Source organism: Antechinus flavipes, chromosome 3, assembly GCF_016432865.1.
Source record: "Antechinus flavipes isolate AdamAnt ecotype Samford, QLD, Australia chromosome 3, AdamAnt_v2, whole genome shotgun sequence".
NCBI classification, from domain to species: domain Eukaryota; kingdom Metazoa; phylum Chordata; class Mammalia; order Dasyuromorphia; family Dasyuridae; genus Antechinus; species Antechinus flavipes.
In genome coordinates, this window is record NC_067400.1 from 369,444,493 (window position 1) to 369,450,790 (window position 6,298).

The following is a 6,298-nucleotide window of genomic DNA, read 5'->3' on the forward strand; positions in this document are numbered from 1 at the left end:
AATCCCATGTAATAGGAAATATAGATATATCATCCCCATTTTACAGATGAAAAAAAAAACTAAATTAACAAGGTTCTATGACTTGACCAGATTGTATTACTTTTAAGTATTGCAGTCTTGAATTTAAATATCTATGTATTTTTATTTTAAATCTAATGTTCCTGGAAGAGACAATGTCCCCAAAAAAATCATAACCAAGAACCTAATGTACCATTGTGATAATCTATGTTGAAAAACAAAAAGGAAAAGAAAGAAAATATATTTCTTTTATTTCATTTAGTTGTATTATTTTCTCTTTATAGGAGATTTTTTTTAATTTTTAGTAATCACTTTTTATTTTCAAAATACATGCAAAATAGTTTCCAACATTTACCCTTGCATAATCTTGTGTTCTAAATTTTTCCCTCCTTTCCTCACACTCCCCTTCCCTAAAATTTCATTATAATGGCAAGTAATCCATTATAGATTAAACATATGAAATTCTTCTAAATATATTTTTACATTTGTCATGCTGCACAAGAAAAATCAGATCAAAAAGGGAAATCAAATGACATAGAAATAAAAGCAAGCAAACAACAAAAAGGTAAAAATATTATGTTGTTATTCACATTCAGTCCTCATAGTTCTCTTTCTGGATCCAAATGACTCTCTCCATCACAGATCTATTGGAATTGTTCTGAAACAATTTATTGTTGAAAAGAATGAGATCAATCAGAATTGGTCATTTCATAGTCCTATTATTTCTGTGTACAATGTTCTCTTGGTTCTACTTTTTTTTACTTTGTACCAGTTTGTGTAAATCTCTCCAGGCCGTTCTAAAATCATTCTAGTGATTGCTTATTATAAAACAATAATATACCATTATATTCATATACCATAACATATTCAACCATTCCCCAATTAAGGGGCATTTTCTCAGTTTCAAGTTTGTAAGGAATTCTTAATATAGAAAATTCCCTCCAATGATGTAGATTAGCAAAATGTGTAATTTATAGTTATGGAGAGTTTCTTGGGCACTAAGTAACTATATTTTGCCTATTGCCAAATAGCTAATATTTGTTAGAAAGGGCCATGAATCCAGATCTTTTTGACTACAAAGAAATCCCCCTATCATAGATTCTAAACTCATCTATCTATCTATCTGTCTAATTATCTACCATTTGACTTCATCCCTTTTAAAATTAAAATGAAAAAGTTTTTGTTGTAAATGACTCACCAAACTCAAGTTGTTGCAAAGCTAACTTGACCATGAAGAATACATGTGAAAGACATGTCAAAGACAAATATTATCATAATTATTGCCACCTAATCATCTATTCTCTTCAAATATACCATAAACTAAAGATGCTGCTACTCCTAAAACAAACCACAAAGGTAAATAATAGTGAAATTTAAATTTACTAATGCTTCTACTTTTATTATTTATTATGAAAAAATAGGGAATGATTTTCAATTCAGTAAGCATTTATTAAACACTTAAATACTATAGAAGCTATGAATTAAAAAAGAAAACAAAATTGACAATTCCTGTCCTTTAAGATTTTGCTGTGCATATATGTTTGTGCATGTATGTACATTAATACAAATAACAAATATATGCTTAGTTAGGAAAATTTTATTTAGTTATGTTTATTAGAAAAAAAGGAAAAATACTAAGAAAGAACAAAAAGGAGAAGAATTTAGGAATTTGTATGTAAATGTAGGGCATCCAGAAATGGAATAATGAGCTCCAGGATTACTTTTCAATTAAGAGAAGTGATTGAGAATTGAAGTCTTTAGAGAAAACACACACACATACACACACATACACACACACACACACACACACAGAGACACACACAGACACACACACAAAGACAATCCAGATATTTTATATAGAAATTCACTTTCTTAACTAGATAGTCCAGGCACTTCAAGTACTTTTTGTGAGCAGAAAGCCTTGGTAAAATATCAATGCCAACTTTTATTCCTATAGATTCTTTGTCTGTCTTTGCAGTATAGCATTGCAACACAATTAAGGAGGGGATCGTCCAAAAATTGTCAGCTCATGGAGATTACACTTATTATATTTTCTTACAATTTATTCAATATATCCCAGTATTTCTCAAAGCAACATAATTATAGCAACTTTTCTTTCTCCCCACCCTTTTTAGTTTTCTTTGTTCATTGCAAGAAGAAAAGAGCGAAGCTTCCAAGTTTTCGTTAAAGAAAAACTCAGCGGTTGTAAAATTCTCAAGGAATTACATATTCTTACTTAAAATGTTAAGCAGTCTTGTATGGCTAGAAGATAAGTCAAAGAAATGTGCAAAAGTTGGGAAGGAATTTCCTGTTGATACTAAGAATGAAACAAGAGATGGTCTGTGATGATACCTTGATCTTCCCCCAAAAAAAGAAATTCATTCTTTCTGTCAAAATGAGACTGCATTTCAACAATACACCTCTTCAGTTTGAAGACTAAGCCATTCAAGACAATGAAGTATATGTAACTTAGGCAGAGATGTCCAACTGATAATAAGAATGCATTGCAAGATAAAGTATAATATGTGGTTCTTACCAAGGCAAACTTTCTTCTTCATTCAGTGTATGCTATTTAACTAAGTTGGAAGAAATAGCATCTGAAAAGTATTTCACTTAAGGTGATGTGCTAAAAAGAAAAAAAGCAATATTATGTATCATGGATACATATGCACATATCTAAATATAACTATATTTTAAGAGTAGGTCAGGAAGCAGTGAGATTAAACAGAAAGAAAGCTGCTCAAATATTGGAACAGTCTATTAATTCTTCATATTTTGATCAGGGATGAAAATTATTTCAAAATATATGTGTTACATAGGATAGGACCTAATTAGTTTAAGAGAAATTCTAAATTTTCAGAATTGGATTATTAAACAAAGAAAGAGTGGCAATTGAATATAATCATTCACATTAAGTGTTGACTCTTGGCAAATGAAATTTATGAGATGTTAAATGGGTCTGAAATCAACAGAAATACCACAACTAAATGTATCTAGATATCAAATGTTGTGGTCATATGTTTGTCACCATTAGGCATATTCAAAATATTTTGACACATGTACACATAAAAGTAATTGTAATTCATTTAATAGCACAATGAAATTCTTTGTTATCCATCCTATCGTTTTACCGACTTAATCTCTAAACTTAATTAAGAGAAATTCTGAATTTCTTTTATATTTTTCCATTTCATTAATAAAATAAAAAAGTTAAATTAAAACTAATAAAACAATATGAAATAGGTTTATAAGTGATGAACATATTTTCCTGAGTCTAATTACTAATAGGTTAGACATTATAACAAAACTGAAAGAATACAGGCCTTAAAATCAGGAAGACGAGTTCAAGCATTGCCTCTAAGACATTCCAGCTTCATCAGATGCTGAGATTATATCTCAAGCTGTAACTACATTGACCATCTATTTATCTACATTTGTAGTAAGTCTTCATAACAACAGTTCTCTCCAGTTATTAGTCAAGACCAAAATAGATATATAAGCAAGAAAATACAACAAGAACAAAAACAAAAGAAAATACAACAGTATATCTGGATTGGAAACATTTTTATTCTAAGTTAGATTTAAGTTCAAAGTAAATATTAACTGAAACTAAAACTTAGTAAAAAATTCAAGTTACCCAATATGTTAGGAAATGTCAAAAGACAAAACATGTGTTCTTATAGCAAAGTCAGTCATAACAGCTGATTGATGGGGTTTATGATTTCTTCATAAAATACATGTGACTATATGTGTAATTTTGCATGTATTGATAAATTAACAGTTAGCATCTTGAAATTTTAAAAGCCGGTTATTTCAGGCTAACAATATTGCTAATAAGTTAATACAAATCAAAACAAGTATGTTCGTATGCAAATCATGCATTATGATGGAACTGAAAGAACATAGGACAAGGAGGTTTTTTGTTTTGTTTTGTTTTCTTTTCTTTTAGTATAAGTTCTACTGGACAACAAAACTATGTGTATAGGTTGGGAAAGTCACTTACCTATCCTGAGTTTGTATTTCTTCATTTTAAAATGGGCAATATTGACAATTGTCTTGCCTCCCCTACTGGATTATTTTGATAATCAAATGAAAAAATGTTTCTGAGAAAGATTTGGAAAATAATTTTAAAAACAAGGTTCTTAGTGTGTGGAATAGAGAGATAAGGCAAAGAACTTACAGGCATGTATGAATTATTTTTTCTGTATTTTATTTTCATTATTTCTGTGCTTCCCCTATGACCTGTATAATATGTACAGACTCATATTTTTACTTGAGCCTTGGCCAGCTATAAACATATTTACTTAATCAGAGATGATGACATTTATCCTTATTTAATGTTACCAATATTTAGATTATTAAATGCTAACAGCTCAGTAATCTGAAGTTTGAAGGTCTGATAGATGATTCCTCTTGGAACCAGGGAAACAAAGCATTCCATTCTAATATGCCTTTGGCACCAATGTTTAATATCCAATTAGAGGAAGAGGGCACCTATTTCACAATGCTCCCCAATTTATGATGTAATCCTTTATAACAGAACCTATAAAAGCTGTATATCTTTACTAACTCTTTAGCCCTCCTACCATGAGCTTTCTCTTCCTTATCTCATGATGAGACAGCTCGCCCTCTGGAGGTTTTAATAAACTTCTTCTTTCTAGTCAATGATCTCTGAGTAATCATTTTAGGTCAGGATCTTCTACATTCTTCACATTAGTAATATGTTGAAAATAACTGCCCATATCGCTGCTGCTTGAAGTCCTGATTGCATCTGAACAGAAATAGGTTTTCACAGTGCTACTAGAAAGAGAAGAGCAAATTTGTTTTTATTGGAAAGAAAGAAATATCAGCTTAAATCTATTGGTATAGAATATGTTAAATAGAATTATGTAAAATCATGTCACAATTAAAATATATATTTGCCTGTCTATTGTAAGGCAAAAAGTTTTTAATCTCTCTATACCTCAGTTTCCTCATTTCCTTTTTTTTCATCAACTACAAAATGAAGAAGTTGGATTGGATCACTTCTAAGATTTTTTGTAGCTCTAAATATATGTAATAATATAAAACTTCTTCCATGACTCTTAAAATGCTTTATATATTCTTTTGCTACATTTTTCTTTTTTAAAAATTTTCTTCCCTATCTAATAGTACTGAGATTAATAGATTCAGATTTTTATGTCAGATCATAAAGCTTTATATACAAAATCATTTATTAAAAAATTGTGGGGTTTTTAATTTTTTTAATAAGCAGAAGCCACCTTGAAATGGGGGAAGTAGTACCATATTTACGCTACTCATTCATATGTCAAGAATTTTCATTGACATTGGGCAATTACTCAGACTTCCTTTCTTTTTTCAAAAAGTCCTCAGCTTGCTTTCCTCTTTTCTGTAGTATTTAACCTCTGGAGATAATAAATACCTTCTTAGGAAAAGAAAATGCTTAGGGAAATAAAATGTTTTTTTTTTTGGTTTTTTTTTTTTTTTTTCACAAAACAAAACAATTGGGAAATGTCATGATGACCTGATGACAACTACTTTTCTGGTATTGTTAGTTTTATTATTTCTGTTTAATAACAGGATAGAAAGTTTTATGTCTACTTGCAGGTACCTCACTGCCAAAATGTTCAATTTCAGACAGTCTCTCATGTAGAAAGAATATTTATATTCTGATAAGTTCAGTTAAGAAAAAAATTTTTGCTTGTTTATTTAATGAAAGCAGGGCACACAGGTTATAGAGCTATAAGGGACCTTAGAAATCATCTAATCAAATTATTTCATTATGTATATGAGGATGTATGTGAGCTGAGGCTCACAGAATTTAAGTGACCTGTCCAGGTTTGTTTTTTTGTTTGTTTTTGACTTTTCTGTTGGAAATTTTATTTTCCCCCACTCTCTCTTCCTAATCTAAGGCAACTTTTGATATAATTCTGAGATAAATACTGATGTTTCATTTTCTAGGGACATAATGGTGAAACTAGAAAAAGGCCTAAAAAACTTATAATCAGCACAATTATTGAATGATGAGCGCATTCAAAAAGACTAACTTATTCAATGTCACAGTTTCATTAATGCTGTAACTGGAGAAAAAATGAACATGAATAGTAAAGGTGATTTTATATTTATATATGTTTATACACAGATATGCTTTATATATATTTATATATGTTTATACACATAAAGCTTTTCATGAAAAAATAATTCTGTTTTCCAGAATGCTAGCCACAAAATTGGACTCAAGCTGAAAGAAAGACAGAGACAAAGAGAGGCAGAGGCAGAC